The 25,539-nt window shown below is 47.0% G+C and overlaps 1 protein-coding gene and 2 non-coding genes across 4 annotated transcripts in view; all 3 read right to left on the bottom strand.

The window, feature by feature from the left end:
- sorcs3a (sortilin related VPS10 domain containing receptor 3a) overlaps positions 1-25,539 on the bottom strand; it is a 357,551-nt gene that overhangs the window by 279,123 nt on the left and 52,889 nt on the right. The window lies entirely within an intron of this gene.
- trnar-ucu (transfer RNA arginine (anticodon UCU)) lies at positions 12,120-12,211 on the bottom strand. The gene is given in 2 exon segments: positions 12,120-12,155; positions 12,175-12,211. It is a non-coding gene; the product is annotated as a tRNA-Arg (tRNA).
- trnar-ucu (transfer RNA arginine (anticodon UCU)) lies at positions 12,299-12,390 on the bottom strand. Its single transcript is given in 2 exon segments — positions 12,299-12,334; positions 12,354-12,390. It is a non-coding gene; the product is annotated as a tRNA-Arg (tRNA).

Genomic DNA, 25,539 nt, shown 5'->3' with positions numbered 1-25,539 from the left:
GACGTGGGTTTGTTAAACGGCTCTTTATTTAACAAAACAAACTTCCAGGTGTGTGGCGGCGTGGACTTCCATCCCCAAAGGTGGCACTTCCAGCCACGGAGGTGGAAGAGAGCTCCATAGAATAGGACCGGGTGTGCATAAAAGCCATGTCCGAGCCCTATCCACCGTCCCCGGACAGCCACCGGGCCAAGCACCGGCCCCCGACTTCCATCCACGAAGGTGAAAGAGAGCTCCGTAGAGTAGGACCGGGCGTGCGTAAAAGCAATGTCCGAGCCCCATCCACTGTCCCCGGACAGCCACCCGGCCGAGCGCCGGCCCCTGACTTCCATCCACGGAGATGAAAGAGAGCTCCGTAGAGTAGGACCGGGTGTGCGTAAAAGCCATAATAGTTTTTCAAACCTCTGTGTCACTCCAAATCATTAAATCCTTCAAACTCTTCGTCCTCCGTGTCACTTACAAACAAAGCCGCTAATGATGCCGGTAGTATGTGGGCCCTTTGTCATCTTCGTCATCCCGTGATCCAATCTTTGTCCTTTATGTAAACAATCGTTGCACTGCGACGCTGACGTCAATTGAAATTCAAATTACAATAATCCCTTGCTACATCGCGGTTCGTTTATCGCGGTTTCACTTTTTTTATTTTTATTTTGAAAATTTGTGAAAAAAATCACGTATAAGTCACTCCTCAGTATAAGTCCCCCACCCCCCAACTATGAAAAAAAATGGTACTTTTAAAATCTTAATACTGTGACCCCATATAAGGCATTTAAGAGTTTTGGTGTGTGTGGTGTGCTCCCATATTCACAACACCACACACACATACCTTCTGTTCCACCAGTAATCTAGAAACAAGTCCAATGAGACAGACATCTCACTTAACGACAGGTAATGTCCCAAAAACGAAAATGAGCAAACACTTTACACTTCCTTCGAGACCAAAGATGCGAGATTTCCAGCCACTTGTAATTGCAATATCTGTTTCACTTAATCAAGCTCTTTAGCTATATGAAGACTCGGTAGTATATACTAGTGTTTCCCAACTTTTTTCATCCACGGCACGCCTTTTCATTGAAAATAATGTCAAGGCACCCCACCAAGAAAAAATCCGTTAAGTGTTACACCAGTTAAAATTTGCTATATTGCAATAAAAGTTGTTGTAAAAAGCAGATAAATAAAATCTTACAGTATCTCACGAAAGTGAGTACACCCCTCTCATTTCTGCAATGTTTTAATTATATCTTGTCATGGAACAACACTGAAGAAATTACACTTTGATACAATGTTAAGTAGTCACTGTAGAGCTTGGATAGCAAAGTAAATTTATTGTTAGTTCAAAGTAACTCAATATACAACAATGAATGTGTAAAAGGCTGGCAACAAAAGTGAGTAAACCCCAACTGAAAATCTCAAAATTAAGCCAAAATTGGGACCAATTAGGCATTTTTCCTCCCTCTGTAATGCGACTTGTTAGTGTACCGAGGTGTTAGGTGTGATTGGGGCGCAGGTGTATTAAATTAGGTATTTTCACTCTCATACTGGTCACAGGAAGTTCAACATGGCAGCTCGTGGCAAAGAACTCTCTGAGGATTTAAAAAAAAAGAATTATTGCTCTACATAAAGATGGCCTATGCCAGGCATGTCCAAAGTCCTGCCCGCGGGCCAGATTCCATACGGCCCGCAGGTTTGGTCTTATAATGTATTATTTATGTCCCGCCTGCACTGTCAAACGGAATTAAAAAAATCATGAAACTTGAAACTGTAATTCCTCCTTTTACCAAAAGGTGACAGCACCACCCCTCTCCGCTCATTTCTGCAATGGCGACTGCAAAGAAAACGAGGAAAGTTGACATTGAGGGCCGTCGCTTTCAAGAGAAATGGGAATTACAATACTTCTTCACTGAAAATCAAGGCAATTGTGTTTGTCTAATTTGTAAAGACACGGTTGTCTTGTTTAAGGATTTCAACCTAAAGAGACACTATCAGACTAAGCATGCTAACACATACGACAAGTTAACTGGCATAACAATAGTGATTCTTCACGTGGGGCTGTGAGTCAAAAGTAAATATTATTAAAGCAAGCTACGAAGTGGCCATGTTAATACTGTTGATGTTATGAACTTGTAGACGTGACAAACTATTACTTTCTGAAAGATATTGTAAATGACAAGAGCAAAATTCACTTGTTCTAAGTTTTAATAATAACAGACAACTTTGCATTACTTATAACTCCTGTTTAAAATGTTCATGAGGCCAAATGATTTTAAATTCATGTAAATTGAAGGTATTTCATACAGTTTGTTCAATGTTATCTGACTCTTGAATGAAAGGCAGAATTTATGTTTTTAGAGTTGTTCACATTTGCCCGAGTGGCTTATATTTGGTTATTTTGTCATTTGAAAAAAAAGACAATTGTGAAATTTGTTTTATACCAGTGTGTATTTGCATGAAATTTTTGTAGTTAAAAAATGTCCCTTATCAAATCTGGCCCTCCTTGCTAAAAGTTTAGACACCGCTGGCCTAGGCTATAAGAAGATTGCCAACACCCTGAAACTGAGCTGTAGCACGGTGGCTAAGACCATACAGCGGTTTAAGAGGACAAGTTCCATTCAAAACAGGCCTCACCATGGTCGACCAAAGAAGTTGAGTGTGGGCGCTCATCGTCATATTCAGAGGTTGGCTTTGGAAAACAGGTGTATGCTGCCAGCATTGCTGTAGAGCAGGGGTAGGCAATTCCGGTCCTCGAGGGCCGGTGTCCTGCATGTTTTCTATGTCACCCTGTTGCAACACGCCTGATTCAAATGATCAGGATTGTTATCCAGCTTCTGCAGACCTTGCCAATTATCTGACCATTTGAATCAGGTGTGTTGCAACAGGGTGACATAGAAAACATGCAGGGCCCTCGAGGACCGAAATTGCCTACCACTGCTGTAGAGGTTGAAGGGGTGGGGGATCAGTCTGTCAGTGCTTAGACCATATGCCGCACACTGCATTCAATTGGTCTGCATGTCTATCGTCGCAGGAAAAAGCCTCTTCTAAAAAAGATGCACAACGAAGCTCGCAAAAGGTCTGCTGAAGACAAGCAGACTAAGGATATGGGTTACTGTCCTGTGGTCTGATGATACCAAGATAAACATATTTGGAACAGATGGTGTCCAGCGTATGTGGCGGCAACCAGGTGAAGAGTACAAAGACAAGTGTGTCTTGCCTATAGTCAAGCATGGTAGTGGGAGCGTCATGGTCTGGGGCTGTATGAGTGCTGCTGGCACTGGGGAGCTACAGTCCATTGAGGGAACAATGAATGCCAACATGTACTGTGGAATACTAAAGCAGAGCATGAGCCCCTCCTTCCATATACTGAGCCGTGGAGCAGTATTCCAACACAATAGCGACCCCAAACACATCTCCAAGACGACCACTGCCTTCCTAAAGAAGCTGAGGGTGAAGGTGATGGACTGGCCAAGCATGTCCCCAGACCTAAACCCTATTGAACATCTGTGGGGCATCATCAAACGGAGGGTGGAGTAGTGCAAGGTCTCCAACATCCACCAGCTCCGTGATGTCATCATGAAAGTGTGGAAGAGGATTCCAGCGGCGACCTGTGAAGCTCTGGTGAACTCCATGACTAAAAGGGTTACGGCGGTGCTGGAAAATAATGGTGGCCACACATAATATTGACATTTGGGTCCAATGTTGACATTTTCAGTTGGGGTGTGCTCATTTTTGTTGCCAGCATTTTACACATTAATTGTTGTATTTTTAGTAACTTTGAAGTAATGGTAAATTTACTTTGCTATCCAAGCGCGACAGTGACTACTTTATATTGTATCTTCAGTGTTGTCCCATGAAAAGATATAATTAAAACATTGCAGAAATGAGAGAGGTGTATTCACGTTTGTGAGACACTCTCTCTCTCGCTCTCTCTCTCTCAGAGATAGATAGATAGATAGATAGATAGATAGATAGATAGATAGATAGATAGATAGATAGATAGATAGATAGATAGATAGATAGATAGATAGATAGATAGATAGATAGATCTTCCAGCATTACAACAAACCAAAACACACAGCCAGAGCAACTAAGGAGTAGCTCCGTAGGAAACGTCTCAAGGTTCTGGAGTGGCCTAGCCAGTCTCCAGAACTGAATCCAACAGAGAATCATTGGAGGGAACCTAAAGTCCATGTGGCCCAGCGGCAGCCCCAAAACTTGAAAGCTCTGGAGGAAATCTGTATGGATGAGTGGGCCAAAATCCCTGCTGCAGTGTGTGCAAACCTGGTCAAGAACTACAGGAAACGTCTGATCTCTGTAAATGCAAGCAAAGGTTTATGCACCAAATATTTAGTTTTGTTTTTCTGATGTATCAAATACTTATTTACTACAATAAAATGGAAAGTCATTATTTAAAAATCATACAATGTGATTTTCTGGATTTTTGTTTTAGAGTCCATCACTCACAATTGAAGAGCACCTATGATAGAAATCACAGACTTCTACATGCTTTGCAAGTGGGAAAACCTGAAAAATCAGCAGTGTATCAAATACTTGTTCTCCCCACTGCATGTATGTATGTATGCACATACGTACGTACCTATGTATGTATGTATGTATGTATGTATGTATGTATGTATGTATGCATGTATGTATGTGTTTTTAGTGTTTACTAAACTCTGTTGTCATGTTAACGATTTAAAAAAATGAATACTATTCAACCGGCTCAAGCACTCTCGTCTTAACCGAATATTATGTGATGCGGTCAAGCCCATTGTAAGTCATGAAGCATGTCAAGCAGCCTAAACTTGACAGCGTCAACAGATAAAAATCTGCGCTCAGGATCTTGGACCATCTTCATCCTCTGAAAGCCTCTTAACAAGATCAAAGATTGAGTCATCAACTTTGTGAAAACCAATTAATAGCATGTACTGTATGGCATGCATCTTGGGAATGTTGCCACACACAAGCTGGGGGACATAAATTAAATATACTAAATGAATAAACAAATTAATGTTTTGTTTTTTTCAAACATTTAATGTGAACTCAAATAGCAAATTAACAGTCAGCGATTTAAATAAACTGTCACGGTCGGGTGGAGCATGGAGCAGGACGACCAAGTGCAGCTTGGACCAGGGTTTATTGAAGCAACTCAAAAGGCAAACTGACATGACTTAACAAACAATAACTTGACTGAGTGACCGGGACGTGAAACAAGAAGACAGCAGGACATGACGGCATCAAGACAGTACGACAACCCCGAACGACAGCAACCAACACGACAGCAACCAATGATCCGACCGGGAGTGAGGGGCAGACAGGACTTTTATACACGACAGGTAACGAGAGGCAGGTGGGAAAAATCACACTGATCATGGGCACACAGGAAGGGAGGGGCGAGCACACGGACAGAAACCAAGACAACAGACACATAGTGGAGCAGTTGGGGACGAGACGTGACAGAACCCCCCCCCACAAGGGACGGCTCCCGACGTCCCCAAAAAAAACTAGGGGAACCAACCCGCACTCGGGCGGCGACTTGGGGAACCGAACCGCACACGGGCGGCGACTTGGGGAACCGAACCGCACCGCACTCGGGCGGTGACTTGGGGAACTGAACCGCACTCGGGCGGCGACTTGGGGGACAGAACTGCACTTGGGCGGCGACTTGGAGGACAGAACCGCACTCGGGCGGCGACTTCGGGGACAGAACCGCGCTCGGGCGGCGACCTAGGGGACAGAACCGCACTCCGGCGGCGACCTAGGGGACAGAACCGCACTCGGGCGGCGACCTGGGGGACAGAACCGCACTCGGGCGGCGACTTCGGGGACAGAACCGCACTCGGGCGGCGACTTCGAGGACAGAACCTCACTCGGGCGGCGACTTCGGGGAACAGAACCGCGCTCGGGCGGCGACCTAGGGGACAGAACCGCACTCCGGCGGCGACCTAGGGGACAGAACCGCACTCTGGCGGCGACTTCGGGGAACAAAACCGCGCTCGGGCGGCGACCCAGGGGACAGAACCGCACTCTGGCGGTGACTTGGGGGACAGAACCGCACTCGGGCGGCGACTTCGGGGACAGAACCGCACTCTGGCGGCGACTTGGGGGACAGAACCGCACTCGGGCGGCGATTTCGGGGACAGAACCGCACTCGGGCGGCGACTTCGGGGACAGAACCGCACTCGGGCGGCGACTTCGGGGAACAGAACCGCGCTCGGGCGGCGACCTAGGGGACAGAACCGCACTCTGGCGGCGACTTGGGGGACAGAACCGCACTCGGGCGGCGATTTCGGGGACAGAACCGCACTCGGGCGGCGACTTCGGGGACAGAACCGCACTCGGGCGGCGATTTCGGGGAACAGAACCGCGCTCAGGCGGCGACTTCGGGGACAGAACCGCACTCGGGCGGCGACTTCGGGGACAGAACCGCGCTCGGGCGGCGACTTCGGGGAACAAAACCGCGCTCGGGCGGCGACTTGGGGAACAGAACCGCGCTCGGGCGGCGACTTGGGGAACAGAACCGCGCTCGGGCGGCGACTTGGGGAACTGAACCGCGCTCGGGCGGCGACTTGAGGACAGAACCGCAATTGGCGGAAACTCGGGGAAACACAACCGCACTCTGCGGCGACTCGGGGAAACAGAACCGCAATCAGCGGCATACGAAAGTCAGCGCCGCAATCGGCGGCATTTAAAAGTCCAGATCGCGATCAGCGTCAATCGGAAGGCGGAGCTGTGGCAGCAGCATGAGCCACCACGTGCCACAGCAGTGGGAGTGGGGCCAGGGACGATCGCGGGTCCGGCGCAGCTGGCTTGAAATCTGGCAACGCCCGCAGGTCCTGCAACGCTGGGATGGAGCCCGGTGGAATCTGATGGCGCCGGGAGGCACTCCGATAGCGGCCGCGGGTCCGGCGTCGCGGCAGCGAAGTCCGATGAAGGTCGCAGAGGCGATGGTGCCGGGAGGAACTCCGATGGCGGCCGCGTGTCCGGCGTCGCGGCAGTGAAGTCCGATGACGGTCGCGGAGCCGATGGCGCCGGGGGGGAATTCCGATGGCGGCCGTGAGTCCGGCGTCGCTGGAGCAAGATCCGATGGCAGCTACAAGCCCATGGCGCTGGAACAAGCTCGGACGACGATCGGGCGTCGCAGCGGGAGCTGGTGGTGAAGGGGGGTCCAAGCGCTGGTCGCTGTGATGGTCGGATCATTATGTCACGTTCAGGGGTGGAGCATGGAGCAGGACGACCAAGTGCAGCTTGGACCAGGGTTTATTGAAGCAACTCAAAAGGCAAACTGACATGACTTAACAAACAATAACTTGACTGACTGACCGGGACGTGAAACAAGAAGACAGCAGGACATGACGGCATCAAGACAGTACGACAACCCCGAACGACAGCAACCAACACGACAGCAACCAATGATCCGACCGGGAGTGAGGGGCCGACAGGACTTTTATACACGACAGGTAACGAGAGGCAGGTGGGAACAATCACACTGATCATGGGCACCTTTGATTTTATCCACAGTTCATTTGGACTTTAAATACTACATAAAGCTGCATGACATGAGCAGCTATAAAGGGCCCTCACAGCCTCGGGCTTTGCGGTACTGGCAGATTGAGGTACTAGTACAATGTAATTTGATTGTTTTTTTTGTTTTTTTTTATTTTTATTGGGCAAATTAATTTCTTTTTTTTTTTCCAAGCCTAATGTGTGTGCAGGTTTCATGAATTTTTATTAATGTTTAAACTCTCAAAATCTGTGTTTTTAGGTTGTTGTTCTTTTTTACTAATAGTGCATTGCCATGGCAACAGCTTGTTACTGGCAAAAAAACTGACAAACTTTGTGCTTTAGCGTCATCCTCATCTGTGGTTTCTTCTCAAGGCTTAATTTTATCCCGCAAATTTGAATTTTTCCTTGTCCAGTTTGGCCTACACCCTTGAAAGTGCTGGGTTAAAAATTGGACCGACCCAGAAAGTGGGGTCAATTTGACCCAACTTTGGGCTGTTTGGCGTGCAAAAGAAATGGCTGTTTTGTCCAATTTTTAACCCAAATTGGCTTGCTACGAACACAGCATTTTCGAGCACAGGGGGTAGGAATTATGATCATGGTGCCACCAATCATTTTCAATTGCGATGCTATGAGACACTTTGTATGAATTATGGTGATGCGATGTGTATACAATAACTTGTATTGACTAGATTCTTACATTTGCTGTATGTTTTAAATACTGTTTGATTTTGGTTGATAAAAGCTGTGCCTTTACATATTTTGAAAACAAAATGGCTAGTCCTAAATTCAGTGGTAGCGAAGAAACACTACTTTTAAACATTTTCTAAAGAGAAAACAGGAAACTAAATGGTGCATTTTTACACCTCCCGAGATAACTTTGTTGTTTTGTCAGTGTTTGGCTATGGCAGCCAAAGTTTGTTGTCCATCAAACTATATCTCATGAGGAAGTATAATGAAACTTTAAACTCTTTCACCGCCAGTGATTTACATATGTCAAATATGCATGTTATCTGGGAGGGCTGAAAGGTGGATAAATTAAAAATGGCAGACTTCATGTAAGGTTCAGGTAAGGCTTCAAGACACTTTTGTACATCTTTGGCTTTTACATATGTTTCCCATTTTTCACAGACCTAGGTCAATTGATCCCGGCTGCTTTATTAGTAAGGGGGCTAGTGAGCCATTTTTATTGAATTATTTTATTGATTTTAATTTTACAATTGCACTAAAGTATATATATATATATATATATATATATATATATATAAGTCGCACTGGAGTATAAGTTGCATTATTGGGGAAAAAGTGTTTGATAAAATCCAACACCAAGAACAGATGTCATCTTGAAAGGCAATTTTGAAATAAAAAGAGAATAGAGGCAACGTAAGGCTGAATAATTGTACGGTATGCTAACGTTACATGACACATAAACAACAAACTGAGAATGTGCATGACGTAACATATAAAGAGTTATTCAGATAACTATAGCATAAATAACATGCAAAACCATCCGTGTCACTCCAAATCACTAAATCCAATGAAATCTTCATTCTCCGTGTCACTTTTAAACAACTCCGCTAACTCCGGAGGTAGAAGATGCAGCACTACCTCTACTACGTGGCTTATGTCAGACTCGTCAGTTTCAGTTCCAATTATTCCACAGGCCTAAAGCACCCTCTTGCGATTTAACGTGAAAATACCACAAGAAATTATATAATAATGTGTTAATAATTTCACACATAAGTCGCTCCTGAATATAAGTCGCACCCCCAGCCAAACTATGAAAAAAAACTACGACTTATAGTCCGGAAAATAAGGTACCTAGCGTTTTATATCCTTTCATGCATGTTTAGACCGTCCAAATCAACATAATTTTTCATAGTAAAGAGAACATTGCCACGGCAACATTGCTCATTAAAATTAAAAGTGTTGCTTTTCTTTTTATCTTGAACAATTTATTATGAAACACCTGCAGTTTCAGAACAATTCGATAAAATCTCCAAGAAAGGTTCTTCAGAATGACCTTCTATAAAGGCCAAAACTGAATTGAGCCAAATTTAAAACGGTATGGCCAAACACTAACATGGCCCTTTTTAATTCATATGTGCTGAAGAGGCATACTTTAGCCCGAGCCCTTTTTGAGTTTCTGTGCTTCACAGCTGGCACAAAATGTGTTATCACCAGCCAAACCCTATGAGTATCATGGCGATTTGTAAGCTAAAAAATCATTGCATACAGTATAGTATATCAAACTAAAATATATATATTTTTAAACAACCGCAGTGCCACACTACCCCCTCAGAGTCTGGAGCCCAAAGACATCTCTACACAGATATATTTGTGACATGTGCTTATTGAGCTATACTGTTTTACAGCTGCTGGGGATTTTTTGGATATGGAAGACGGCCAAGGCATGGTGACTGTAGCTTCGCAAGCTCAACAACAGCTTGCTGCTGGGTATTTTTTTTTTTAAGTGGAGCACAAGGAAGAGATAGCAACTGCTTTACAAGCCGAGAAACAACTTCCTCCGGGTATCAAAACAATGTATCATTACCAATTTATTGCTAATAGATTTTTTTATGACATAAAATGTTATGCTGTTTTACAATACAGAAAAAGGGAACTTATCAATTGCCTGTTTATATTCGCTCTTTGAGTGCACTTCTCCAACGGGTTAATGGTGTATGTACTTGTACTTATTTTATTTGATCATAATCGCTCACTAACCTAATTCTCCCTATTTTTTAGAAGCCCAATGTCCTTTGCGCCACAGAGCCCAATGTACTGGGTTGCAATGTTAGAATAATTTACCACCACCGAAAAGTGTTACCAGGATAGAGTTGATACAAGGGTTCTTTTCTATCTACCGCAATTTTCGGACTAAAAGTCGCTCCAGAATATAGGTCGCATTAGCCTTAAAAAGCACAATAACGTGAAAAAAAAACATATATAAGTCGCTCCGGAGTATAAGTCGCATTTTGGGGGGAACTGTATTCGACAAAATCCAACACCAAGAACAGACATAAACGAGCAACAATAGGCTAAACGATAGGTATGCTAACGTGACATAAACACAAACAAAGAGCTGAGAACGGGCCTGACGTAACATTAATAGTTATTAAAAAAAACTATTACATAAATAACACGTTTATAAAACCATCTGTCACTCCAATTCATTAAATCCATCGATCGTCCTTTGTCAACAATAAGTGCGCGCCGCTGACGGCGCTTGCACTTCAAAATATTCCACTGGCCCATATAACGATATACAAATTAGATATCAAATAATTATTGTATAAGCAATGATATTGTCAAACCATCTGTGCACTGTAAATCATTAAATCCATCGATCAAATTCCTCGTCCTTTGTCAACAACGCCGCGCATGCACCCTGACGTCAGCCTCATCGTTATTCCACAGATCTAGTATATAACTATATTGTAGCGTTAACAAAGTACAAGGAAAGACGTGGGTTTGGTAAACGGCTCTTTATTTAACAAAACAAACTTCCAGGCGTGTGGCGGCGTGGACTTCCAGCCACGGAGGTGGAAGAGAGATCCATAGAATAGGACCGGGCGTGCGTAAAAGCCATGACCGAGCCCCATCCACCGTCCCCGGGCAGCCACCTGGCTGAGCGTCGGCCCCCGACTTCTATCCACGGAGGTGAAAGAGAGCTCCGTAGAGTAGGACCGGGCGTGCGTAACAGCCATAATAGTTTTTCAAACCTTCTGTGTCACTCCAAATCCTTAAATCCTTCAAACTCTTCGTCCTCCGTGTCACTTAGAAACATAGCCGCTAATGATGCCGGTAGTACGTGGGGCCCTTCGTCATCTTCGTCATCCCGTGATCAATCTTTGTCCTTTTTGTAAACAACCGCCGCGCCGCGCTGCTTACAGGAATCCCTTGCTACAACGCGCTTCTTTTATCGCGGTTTCACTTATTTATTTTTTTTGAAAAGTTTTGAAAAAAATTCACATATAAGTCGCTCCTCGTTATAAGTCGCCCCACCCCCCCACCCAAACTATGACAAAAACTGCGACTTATAGTCCGAAAATTACGGTACTATTCAGTGAAAATCTGACTCTGGTGGGACTCAAACCCACAACCTTTGAAAACCCTCTTGACCAATTTAGAAATCCAATGCACTGTTCATTGCGCCACAGAGCCTGATGTACTTAACTACAACATTACAATAACATACCACCTGGATTGAGTTGATATAAGGCTTCATGTTCAGCTACCATTCAGCTCAAAGCTGACTCTGGTGGGACTCGAACCCACAACCTTTGAATTGCCTCTTTAAGACAAACTTAGAAGTCCAATGCGCTGTCCATTAAGCTTAGAGCCTGATATAATTGATTGCAACATTACAATAACATACCACTACCTAAAAGTGTTACCAGGATTAATTTGATACAAGTCTTCATGTTCAGCTGAAAGCCGACTCTGGTAGGACTTGAACTCACAACCTTTGAATTGCCTCTTTCAGACCAATTCAGAAGTCTAATGCGCTGTCCTTTGCACCACGGAGCCTGATGTACTGGACTGCAACATTACAATAACATCCCACTACCTACAAGTGTTACTAGGACAGTCGATACAAGGCTTCATGTTCAGCTAAAATCTGACTCAGGTGGGACTCGAACCCACAACCTTCGCATTGCCTGTTTTGGACCCCCTTAGAAGTCCAATATGCTGTCCATTGCACCACAGAGCCTGCAATATTACAATAACACACCAATACCTAAAAGTGTTAGGATGGTTGATATGAGCCCTCATGTTCAGCTACCATTCAGCTAAACGCTGACTCTGGTGGGACTCGAATCCACAACCTTTGAATTGCCTCTTTTTGACTAACTTAGAAGTCCAATGCGCAGTCCATTGCGCCACAGAGCCTTATGAGGTTGACTGCAACATTACAACAACTACCACTACCTAAATTTGAGTTGCTAGAAGGCTTCAGGTTCAGCTACCATTCAGCTAAAAGCTGCCAGTGCTGTGACTCGAACCCACAACCTTTGAATTGCCTCTTTTGACCACCTTCGAAGGTCCAATGCGCTGTCCATTGCACCACAGATCTTGACAGTAACATACCACTACATAAAAGTGTTACCAGGTTGGTTGATACAAGACCTCATTCAGCTACCATTCAGCTATGAGTTGACTCTGGAGAGACTTGAACCCACAACCTTTGAATATCCTATTTTCGATCAACTTAAAAGTCCAATGCGCTGTCCATTACGCCACAGGGCTGGATATAGTGGACTGCAACATTACAACAACATACCACTACCTAAAAATGAGTTGCTTCAAGGCTTCATGTTCAGCTAAAAGCTGACTCTGGTGGGAATCGAACCCACAACCTTTGAATTGCCTCTTTTTGATTAATTTAGAAGTCCAATGTTAGGGTTTTCCAGGTTATCTTTATCGTAGGATTATGTTGGAATGTAAACTATAATGATTAAATCAATCTTGTCTTGCCCTCACAATGCAGAGTAAGATGAAGTGGTTGCTTCCTCTGCTTGATTGACCAGCTGCAGGGGAAGCAATCAAAGTTGTTCTGTTTCCCACAACAGTGTAAAACACCCCCTGCTCTGATCTTATCAGAGGCCGGGGGTTCACCAAACCTGTCCACTCTCACCTCCACTCTGCTTCTCTCAATAAAAATGCTCCTGCAAGAGGCCTGAGTCAGACTTCATTCGATCATCGCTGTTCAGACAGCGACAAATGGACTCTCCACCTGCAGGTGCTTAAGAGGACTTACTTGTGTCAGGCAGGGGACAAGACGGAGGACTCGGATGCAGAGTCGTTTCTTTCTGGGATTTATTCCAGCAAGCACACTGAGCAAAAGTACAAATCAAATCGCCTCTTGCGAGGGAAAACACGTGGCAAAAAGTACAAACAAAAGGTGTCGCACTGAGGCGAGTCAAAAGGCTAAAAGTACAAATCAAAACGCCTCTTACGAGGGAAAACACATAGCAAAAAGTACCAACTAAAGGAGTCGCACTGGGGCGAGACAAAAAGGCGATGGAGACCAAGGCACAAACAAAAGCGTCGCTCGGTGGCGAGACAAAAAGGAGGGTTCTTACAGAGAGTTCGGACATCAAGGGATCGCTGGTGGTCGGGACGAGGCAAGACACACTGGCACAAGACAAGGGGAAGACACGGACTAAATACACACAAAAGGGCGGGGACACAGGTGATGACAATTAGTGTCGATTACGCAGGTGCACACAATCGGGATCAGGGAAGACAAGACAACCAAACACCGAGGAAGGAAACACGAACTGAAACGGAAGGGATGACAAAATAAAACCGGAAGTAAAGTTACGACAATTGACGAGACAAAAAACCGAAAAAATAAACGCGACCGCATGACAACTTGTCTCCTGTTTGGTTCTTGCAAAATAAGTTGGAGTGTGCACAACTCTAACATCCAATGCACCGTCCATTGAGCCACAGAGCCTGATGTGTTGACTAATGATCTCCTCATAGCTATGGATTCAAACACTTCATCTGTATTGTTACTACTCGATCTTAGTGCTGCCTTCGGCACTGTACACTTCGATATTTTATTAGGGCATCTTAAAAGTTGTGTTGGTATTTCAGGGTCAGCACTAGGCTGGTTCTATTCCTATCTATCAGACAGGAGTGGTCCATGGCAATACGTCCACTGAGCTCTATAATGTTACGTGGGATCGGTACTCGGACCAATTTTATTTAATATTTATATGATTCCGCTTTGGAGACATAATACGTAAATATAATCTTAGTTTTCAATGCTACGCGGATGACACCCAATTATATATGCCGTTATCAATGACAGATCCGCGGGATTGTTGTAATCTTGAGGCGTGCCTTGCGAAGATCAAGCAATGGATGTCTCTCAACTTCCTTCGTCTTAACCCATCTTAACTGAGATGTTGATAATTGGTCCAACTCGTTATCAACACTTAATTAAGGAAAACACTATAACTATAGATACCCGTACTATCACTCAGAGTGATACTGTAACTAATCTCAGGGTAATATTTGACCAAACGCTCTCCTTTCAAAACCACATTAAGAATATAACCAGAATTGCATTTTTTTCACCTTCGTAATATTGCTAAGATTCGTCCGATCCTCTCGACCGGTGATGCGGAAACTATTATACATGCGTTCGTCACATCTTGCCTGGACTACTGTAATGTATTATTCTCTGGTCTTCCTAAGTCCCGCATCAAAAGTCTACAGTTAGTACAAAATGCTGCTGCGAGACTGCTCTCATGGACAAGAAAATGTGATCACATTACTCCAATATTAGCCAGGGATCCAGGGCGCTTGCTTATAGCAGCACTGTGTGACTTGCCTGGTACTTTGGTAACGCTACAGTATAGTTATATACATAGATCTGTGGAATAATTGGAGCCGCAATTGACGAAGAGGCTGACGTCAGCGGCACATGGAGTTCCGGAGTCTACAGCTTTTTTTTTTATTATTTTTTTTTTTTTTTAGTGACACAGAGAACGAAGATTTCGATGAATTTAATGATTTGGAGTGACTCGGACGGTTCGATATAATTATTGTTTATATTATAGTTTGAAATATAGTTTATCCATCCATCCATCCATCCATCTTCTTCTGCTTATCCGGAGTCGGGTCGCGGGGGCAGCAGCTTTAGGAGGGACTCCCAGACTTCCCTCTCCCCAGACACTTCATCCAGCTCATCCCGGGGGATCCCAAGGCGTTCCCAGGCCAGCTGAGAGACATAGTCTCTCCAGCGCGTCCTGGGTCGTCCCCTGGGTCTCCTACCGGTGGGATATGCCCGGAACACCTCCCCAGGGAGGCGTCCAGGAGGCATCCTGATAAGATGCCCGAGCCACCACATCTGGCTCCTCTCAACGTGGAGGAGTAGCGACTCCACTACGAGTCTCTTCCGGATGACCAAGCTTCTCACCCTATCTCTAAGGGAGAGCCCGGACATCCTGCGGAGAAAACTCATTTCGGCCACTTGTATCCGGGATGTCGTTCTTTCGGTCACGACCCATAGCTCGTAGGAGCGTAAATCGATCGGTAAATCGAGAGCTTTGCCTTTTGGCTCAGCTCTCTCTTTACCACAACGGACCGGTACAGGGTCCGCATTACTGCCGATGCTGCACCGATCCGCCTGTCGATCTCGCGCTCCATCCTCCTCTCACTCGTGAACAAGACTCCAAGATACTTGAACTCCTCCACTTGGGGCAGGGTCTCATCCCCGATCCAGAGAGGGCATTCCACCCTTTTCCGATCGAGGACCATGGACTCGGATTTGGAAGTGCTGACCCTCATCCCGACCGCTTCACGCTCGGCTGCGAACCGTTCCAGCGAGAGCTGGAGATCACGGCCTGAAGAAGCCAACAGCACCACGTCATCTGCAAAAAGCAGAGAAGCGATGCTGAGGTCCCCAAACCAGACCCCCTCAACGCCTCGGCTGCGCCTAGAAATTCTGTCCATAAAAATTATGAACAGAATCGGTGACAAAGGGCAGCCTTGGCGGAGTCCAACCCTCACTGGGAACGAATGTGACTTACTGCCGGAAATGCGGACCAGACTCTGGCATCGATGATACAGGGATCGAACCGCCCTTATCAGTTGGCTCAGCACCCCGTACTCCCGAAGCACCCTCCACAGAACCTCCCGAGGGACACGGTCGAACGCCTTCTCCAAGTCCACAATACACATGTGGACTGGTTGGGCGAGCTCCCATGCACCCTCGAGGATACTGCCGAGGGTGTAGAGCTGGCCCACTGTTCCACGGCCAGGACGAAAGCCACACTGCTCCTCCTGAATCCGAGGTTCGACCTCCCGACAGACCCTCCTCTCCAGCATCCCTGAATAGACCTTACCGGGGAGGCTGAGGAGTGTGATTCCCCTGTAACTGGAACACATACTCCGGTCCCCCTTCTTAAACAGGGGAACCACCACCCTAGTCTGCCAATCCAGAGGCACTGTCCCCGATGTCCACGCGGTGTTATAGAGGCGTGTCAGCCATGACAGCCCCACAACATCCAGAGCCTTTAAGAACTCCGGGCGGATCTCATCCACCCCCGGGGCCTTGCCACCGAGGAGTTTTTTAACTACCTCAGTGACTTCGACCCCAGAGATTGGAGAATCCGCCTCAGAGTCTCCAGGCCCTGCTTCCTCAATGGAAGGCATGTAAGTGGAATTGAAGAGGTCTTCGAAGTATTCTCCCCACCGACTCACGACGTCCCGAGTCGAGGTCAGCAGCACACCATCCCCACTGTAAACAGTGTTGACGTTGCACTGCTTCCCCCTCCTGAGACGCCGGATGGTGGACCAGAATTTCCTCGAAGCCGTCCGGAAGTCATTCTCCATGGCCTCACCAAACTCCTCCCACGCCCGGGTTTTTGCCTCAGCAACCGCCGAAGCCGTGTTCCGCTTGGCCATCCGGTACCCGTCAGCTGCCTCCGGAGTTCCGCAGACCAAAACGGCCCGATAGGACTCCTTCTTCAGCTTGACGGCATCCCTTACCGCCGGTGTCCACCAGCGGGTTCGGGGATTGCCGCCACGACAGGCACCAACGACCTTACGGCCACAGCTTCAGTCGGCCGTCTCAACAATGGAGGCGCGGAACATGGTCCACTCAGACTCAATGTCCCCCGCCTCCCCCGGGACGTGGGAAAAGCTCTGCCGGAGGTGGGAGTTGAAGCTCTTCCTGACAGGAGATTCTGCCAGACGTTCCCAGCAGACCCTCAAAGAGCGTTTGGGTCTGCCAGGTCGGACCGGCATCTTCCCCCACCATCGGACCCAACCCACCACCAGGTGGTGATCAGTTGACAGCTCCGCCCCTCTCCTCACCCGAGTGTCCAAAACATGCGGCCGCAGATCCGATGACACGACTACAAAGTCGATCATCGAGCTGCGTTCTAGGGTGTCCTGGTGCCAAGTGCACACATGGACACCCTTATGTTTGAACATGGTGTTCATTATTGAAAATCTGTGTCGAGCACAGAAGTCCAATAATAGAACACCGCTCGGGTTCAGATCGGGGGGGGGGGGCGTTCCTCCCAATCACGCCCTTCCAGGTCTCACTGTCATTGCCCACGTGAGCATTGAAGTCACCCAGTAGAACGATGGAGTCCCCAGAAGTAGCACTCTCTAGCACTTCCTCCAGGGACCCCAAGAAGGGTATATAGTTTAGATATAGTTATATGGGCCTGTGGAATAAGTTGAATTGCAACTGACGTCAGCAGCGCACCGCACACATTTCCGGGGTTAGAACCGCCGGTGTTTACACGAAGGACAAAGATTCTAATGGATTTAATGATTTCGAGTGACACGGATGGTTCGATAAAATTGTTGTTTATATTATTGTTATTTGTTATATAGTCCTGGAGGCGGGGCTCGAAGGCGAGCGTCTGGTGGCCGGGCCTTCGCCCATGGGGCCCGGCCGGGCATAGCCCGAAAAGGAAACGTGGGTCCCCCTTCCCATGGGCTCACCACCTGTGGGAGGGGCCAAAGGGGTCGGGTGCAATGTGTGAGCTGGGTGGCAGCCAAAGGCAGGGACCTTGGCGGTCTGATCCCCGGCTGCAGAAGCTGGCTCTTGGGACATGGAATGTCACCTCTCTGGCTGGAAAGGAGCCCGAGCTGGTGTGCGAGGCAGAAAAATTCCGACTAGATATAGTCGGACTAGCCTCCACGCACAGTTTGGGTTCCGGTACAAGCCCTCTCGAGAGGGGCTGGACTCTCTTCCACTCTGGAGTTGCCCACGGTGAGAGGCGTCGAGCAGGTGTGGGTATACTTATTGCCCCCCGGCTGGGCGCCTGCACATTGGGGTTCACCCCGGTGAACGAGAGGGTAGCCTCCCTCCGCCTTCGGGTGGGGGGACGGGTCCTGACTGTTGTTTGTGTCTATGCACCAAACAGCAGCTCAGAGTACCCACCCTTCTTGGGGTCCCTGGAGGAAGTGCTGGAGAGCGCTCCTTCTGGGGACTCCATCGTTCTACTGGGTGACTTCAATGCTCACGTGGGCAATGACAGTGAGACCTGGAAGGGCGTGATTGGGAGGAACGGCCCCCCCGATCTGAACCCGAGCGGTGTTCTATTGTTGGACTTCTGTGCTCGACATGGATTTTCAATAATGAACACCATGTTCAAGCATAAGGGTGTCCATGTGTGCACTTGGCACCAGGACACCCTAGGCCGCAGTTCGATGATCGACTTTGTAGTTGTGTCATCGGATTTGCGGCCGCATGTTTTGGACACTCGGGTGAAGAGAGGGGCGGAGCTGTCAACTGATCACCACCTGGTGGTGGGTTGGCTCCGACGGTGGGGGAAGATGCCGGTCCGACCTGGCAGACCCAAACGCTCTGTGAGGGTCTGCTGGGAACGTCTGGCAGAATCTCCTGTCAGGAAGAGTTTCAACTCCAACCTCCGGCAGAGCTTTTCCCACGTCCCGGGGGAGGCGGGGGACATTGAGTCTGAGTGGACCATGTTCCACGCCTCCATTGTTGAGGCGGTCGACCGGAGCTGTGGCCGTAAGGTCGTTGGTGCCTGTCGTGGCGGCAATCCCCGAACCCGCTGGTGGACACCGGCGGTAAGGGATGCCGTCAAGCTGAAGAAGGAGTCCTATCGGGCCGTTTTGGCCTGTGGGACTCCGGAGGCAGCTGACAGGTACCGGATGGCCAAGCGGAACGCGGCTTCGGCGGTTGCTGAGGCAAAAACCCGGGCGTGGGAGGAGTTTGGTGAGGCCATGGAGAATGACTTTCGGACGGCTTCGAGGAAATTCTGGTCCACCATCCGGCGTCTCAGGAGGGGGAAGCAGTGCAACGTCAACACTGTTTACAGTGGGGATGGCGTGCTGCTGACCTCGACTCGGGACGTCGTGAGTCGGTGGGGAGAATACTTCGAAGACCTCCTCAATTCCACCTACACGCCTTCCATTGAGAAAGCAGGGCCTGGAGACTCTGAGGCGGATTCTCCAATCTCTGGGGTCGAAGTCACTGAGGTAGTTAAAAAACTCCTCGGTGGCAAGGCCCCGGGGGTGGGTGAGATCCGCCCGGTGTTCTTAAAGGCTCTGGATGTTGTGGGGCTGTCATGGCTGACACGCCTCTACAACGTTGCGTGGACATCGGGGACAGTGCCTCTGGATTGGCAGACTGGGGTGGTGGTTCCCCTCTTTAAGAAGGGGGACCGGAGGGTGTGTTCCAATTACAGGGGAATCACACTCCTCAGCTTCCCTGGTAAGGTCTATTCAGGGGTGCTGGAGAGGAGGGTCCGTCGGGAGGTCAAACCTCGGATTCAGGAGGAACAGTGTGGCTTTCGTCCTGGCCGTGGAACAGTGGACCAGCTCTACACCCTCGGCAGGATCCTCGAGGGTGCATGGGAGTTCGCCCAACCAGTCCACATGTGTTTTGTGGACTTGGAGAAGGCGTTCGAACATGTCCCTCGGGAGGTTCTGTGGAGGGTGCTTCGGGAGTACGGGGTGCCGAGCCAACTGATAAGGGCGGTTCGGTCCCTGTATCACCGATGCCAGAGTCTGGTCCGCATTTCCGGCAGTAAGTCGGATTCGTTCCCAGTGAGGGTTGGACTCCGCCAAGGCTGCCCTTTGTCACCGATTCTGTTCATAATTTTTATGGACAGAATTTCTAGGCGCAGCCGAGGCGTTGAGGGGGTCCGGTTTGGGGACCTCAGCATCGCGTCTCTGCTTTTTGCAGATGACGTGGTGCTGTTGGCTTCTTCAGGCCGTGATCTCCAGCTCTCGCTGAAACGGTTCGCAGCCGAGTGTGAAGCGGTCGGGATGAGGGTCAGCACCTCCAAATCCGAGTCCATGGTCCTCGATCGGAAAAGGGTGGAATGCCCTCTCCGGATCGGGGATGAGATCCTGCCCCAAGTGGAGGAGTTCAAGTATCTTGGAGTCTTGTTCACGAGTGAGGGGAGCGCGAGATCGACAGGCGGATCGGTGCAGCGTCGGCAGTAATGCGGACCCTGTACCGGTCCGTTGTGGTAAAGAGAGAGCTGAGCCAAAAGGCAAAGCTCTCAATTTACCGGTCGATTTACGCTCCTACCCTCACCTATGGTCACGAGCTATGGGTCGTGACCGAAAGAACGGGATCCCGGATACAAGCGGCCGAAATGAGTTTTCTCCGCAGGATGTCCGGGCTCTCCCTTAGAGATAGGGTGAGAAGCTCGGTCATCCGGGAGAGACTCGGAGTAGAGTCGCTACTCCTCCATGTTCAGAGGAGCCAGATGAGGTGGCTCGGGCATCTTATCAGGATGCCTCCTGGACGCCTCCCTGGTAGGAGACCCCGGAGACGACCCAGGACGCGCTGGAGAGACTATGTCTCTCAGCTGGCCTGGGAACGCCTTGGGATCCCCCGGGATGAGCTGGATGAAGTGGCTGGGGAGAGGGAAGTCTGGGAGTCCCTCCTAAAGCTGCTGCCCCCGCGACCCGACCCCGGATAAGCTGAAGAAGATGGATGGATGGATGATGGATGGTATATAGTTTGAATCTAGTCATATGGGCCTGTGGAATAATTTGAACTGCAACTGACGAGGAGTCCGACGTCAGCAGCGCGCCACACACGCAGCGCTGTTTACACAAAGGACAAAGACTTCAATGTATTTAATGATTTGGAGTGACACAGATGGTTTGATAAACGTTTTATTTATGGTATAGGTATTTGAATAACTGGCCTGTTCTCAGCTCCTCGTTTGTTTATATGTCACTTTAGCATACCGTATCGTTTAGCCTGTTGTTGCTGGTTTATGTCTGTTCTTGGTGTTGGAGTTTGTCAAATAAATTCCTCCCAAAATGCAACTTAAACTCCGGTGCGACTTATATATGTTTTTTCCCCCTTTACGGTGCATTTCATGGCTGATGCGACTTGTACTCCGGAGCGACTTTTAGTCCGAAAAATACGGTACTCATATGACAGTTGAATCACTGCTACATTAGGAGCGGACTCACCAATGCCTGAATCCTACCATGAGCAGAATAGGTACATCTCACCTACATGTTTTTGATGGAGCGTAAACCAATAACCACTGAACTCTTTTGTCACAATGTTCAGGGAAACACAACTAATTTTAAATTTGATCGTAAAATATTACATAAGAGAAAATTAATGAGCATTTAGGGAGACAAATGAAACAATTCAAGCAAATGGGTAGCAACTTATTAGATTGTGGGGATTCAATTTAAGAAATTTCTACCAAGGGAGTCATTAAACATCATAATTTCTCCTCAGTGTACACCTGCTCTTTCATAGATGATAAGAATAATACCTAAATTCAATGAAGTGACCCAAAAGGTCAACAAGGGTCTTCATACGGAGAAAATGTTCTCCAAAACTGTGGCCTCAGCTTCATTGCTTGTATGCGAGCACATCAAGACATGTTTGTGTTCAATGAAATCAGATTTTTTTTTAAATTATATATATTTCACGTTCGTCTTCTGATTGTAATGTTAGTTATTTGGTAATCACATGTAAGCACAGATGGTGATCATGTCACATTGTATCAGCATGTGAAAACTGAAGCAAGATGCAAACTATATATATATATATATATATATATATATAGTTTGCATCTTGAAGAAATCGACAATAAAGCATACTTTGACTTTGATGAAACAACCAAATAAGCAAAACAAAAAAACTACATCTGAAAAAAATATATATTTTTGGACGAAACTGGATGATGGCGCTCTAAATGGGAAGGGCTTAAGAAAAATAGCACCAAAAAGAAACTCATATTTTGCAGGTAACAAACTTCAATTTGTAAAATATGCAGCCGAAAACAGTAATCGAGCAGCAGAAAGAAAGTTTGGAGAACCGTGATGTACCAAAGCATTACTGTAATTTGAAATTCAAGTGACGTCAGTGGCCCGGCACAGCGCGGCGCGGCGGTTGTTTATATAAAGGACAAACGTACCCACGTACGTACTAGCGGCTTTGTTTCTAAGTGACACGGAGGACGCAGCGATTGAAGGAATTAAGGATTTGGAGTGACATAGAAGGTTTGAAAAACTATTATGGCTTTTACGGACGCCCGGTCCTACTCTACTGAGCTCTCGTTCACCTCCGTGGATCGAAGTCGGGGGCCGGCGCTCGGCCGGGTGGCTGTCCGCAGACGGTGCATGGGGCTCGGATATGGCTTTTACGCACGCCCGGTCCTATTGTGTGGAGCTCTCTTCCACATCGGTGGCTGGAAGTCCACGCCGCCACACGCTTGGAAGTTTGTTTTGTTAAATAAAGAGCCATTTACCAAACCCACGTCTTTCCTTGTACTTTGTTAATGCTACAATATAGTTATATAGTAGATCTGTAGAATAACGACGAGGCTGAGGTCAGGACGCACGCGTTGTTGACAAAGGACGAGGAATTTGATCGATGGATTTAATGATTTACAGTGCACAGATGGTTTGACAATATTATTGCTTATATAATAGTTATTTGAAATATATTTTCTATATCGTTATAAGGGCCTGTGGAATATTTTGAATTGCAAGCGCCGTCAGCGGCGCGCACTCATTGTTGACAAAGCACGATCGATGGATTTAATGAATTGGAGTGACACCGATGGTTTTATAAACGTGTTATTTATGTAATAGTTCTCTGTAATAACGCTATATGTTACGTCAGGCCCATTCTCAGCTCTTTGTTTGTGTTTGTCACGTTAGCACACCTGTCGTTTAGCCTGTTGTTGCTATCGTATCGAACGATCGATGGATTTAATGAATTGGAGTGACACAGATGGTTTTATAAACATGTTATTTATGTAATAGTTGTCTTTAATAACTCTATATGTTACATCAGGACCGTTCTCAGCTCTTTGTTTGTGTTTGTCACGTTAGCATACCTATCGTTTAGCCTGTTGTTGCTATCGTTTACCCTGTTGTTGCTCGTTCATGACTGTTCTTGGTGTGGGATTTTGTCGAATAAATTGCCCCCCCAAAATGCGACTTATCCTCCGGAGCAACTTATATATGTGTTTTTTCACTTTTTGGGGCATTTTATGGCTAGTGCGACTTATACTCCGGAGCGATTTATAGTCCGAAAATTACGGTATATGTATGTATATATACATATATAGCAGTGGTTCTTAACCTGGGTTATATATATATATATATGATATTTTTAGAAATGTGAATAATTGCATGTACATAAAATTCCAATACACTTATAAATCAGCCACTGCCATTTTCTAATATTAATTTGAACCCTCACCCTTTGTCCACCTCCTGGAGGGCCTCTGGCCAGGTGTTGGAGGAGGTTACTAGGTCAGTGCCACACAGAGCAGTGTGTGAAAAGAAGCTGAAATAGGTCAAAGTGAGAGATGATGGCAAATTGGAAGTGACACTGAACCCCTCCCCACTGGAGCATAGCGAAACCTGTAGGCACAATAAATATTATGAAATTATGCTACTTCTGAAACTGTTACAATTTTCACTGTGGGTGCTGATTGTATTCATTTTGGAGGTAAGTCCCTTCAATATGTTTGAGCTCAGGGATTCATTTTCGACATCTTTAGGTTTTTGCGGTAAGCATCCCTTGGGCTTTGTTAAGATAACATCTTTGTTTTACATAGAAAAGAACAGCTATGGATAATAAACCCATCCGAACATGTGCATTATATACATACTACATGTTTGAGTGCATTAAATGACAACAGAGAAAAATGTTTAGACAATCATGGCACGAGCTACATACGCACATGCCGTATGTAGCATGTGACATGAGCAACACGATCAACTTAATGAGAACAGTAATAACTGGATAAAAGCCAGTTTTTCAAATGGGTTTTGTAAATATATGCGGGAGATTCTCATATTGTATGAGATTTTATTCCAGATGTTACATCCCCAAATTTGAGAGGACTGACAGAGCAAAAGTGGTACGTCTTAGGCACTGCACAGTCACCTCTAGTCGTAGCTGTGGTAGTTCGGCCCATGGCAGGCTTTAGCCTAATATAGTCTAGTGAGGGTGGTGTCGTGAGTTCATAGAAGGTGTTACGTATATACTATAACCAGTGTTGGGCTTAACGTGCCACAAAAGTAATGTTCAATAATTTTAGTTAGTAATGAAGTAAAAAGTTACATCTTCTGTTTTTTTAATATTAATATTACTTTACTGAATCATGTAACAAGTTACGATAGCGGGCACAACTGAAAGCTAATTACCTTATCATACAAAACAAGAATGCAGTCCAATACTTTTCATTTCTTTCTATGATAATTGCCTCGCATTTCGTACCTTCTTGGACAAGTCACGTAATTAAACTGGATGCTAATTGCTGGAAGGGCGGTTCGGTCCCTATATCACCGATGCCAGAGTTTGGTCCGCATTTCCGGCAGTAAGTCACATTCGTTCCCAGTGAGGGTTGGACTCCACCAAGGCTGCTCTTTGTCACCGATTCTGTTCATAATTTTAATGGACAAAATTTCTAGGCGCAGCCGAGGCGTTGAGGGGGTCCGGTTTGGGGACCTCAGCATCGCGTCTCTGCTTTTTGCAGATGACGTGGTGCTGTTGGCTTCTTCAGGCCGTGATCTATAGCTCTCGCTGGAACGGTTCGGTCATCTGGGAGAGACTCGGAGTAGAGAAGCCAGATGAGGTGGCTTGGGCATCTCATCAGGATGCCTCCTGGACGCCTCCCTGGAGAGGTGTTCCGGGCATGTCCTACCGGTAGGAGACCCCGGGGACGACCTAGGATGCGCTGGAGAGACTATGTCTTTCAGCTGGCCAGGGAATACCCGGGGCGTTGAGCTGGATGAAGTGGCTGGGGAGAGGGAAGTCTGGGAGTCCCTCCTAAAGCTGCTGCCCCCGCGACCCGACCCCGGATAAGCGGAAGATGGATGGATGGATGGATGGATGGATGGATGGATGGATGGATGGATGGATGGATGGATGGATGGATGGATGGATGGATGGATGGATGGATAATTGCTGGCACTGTGGGCTTTATTCATTTTCATGCGATAATCTGTGTTTTCCTGGCAGTGGAGCCATTGTACAGGGTCCGGCAAAATGATCGGACACATTTGTATGTTTAATAAAATGTAAAT

Source organism: Syngnathus scovelli, chromosome 5 (assembly GCF_024217435.2).
Source record: "Syngnathus scovelli strain Florida chromosome 5, RoL_Ssco_1.2, whole genome shotgun sequence".
NCBI lineage: Eukaryota > Metazoa > Chordata > Actinopteri > Syngnathiformes > Syngnathidae > Syngnathus > Syngnathus scovelli.
This window is presented reverse-complemented; position numbering and strand designations above follow the sequence as displayed.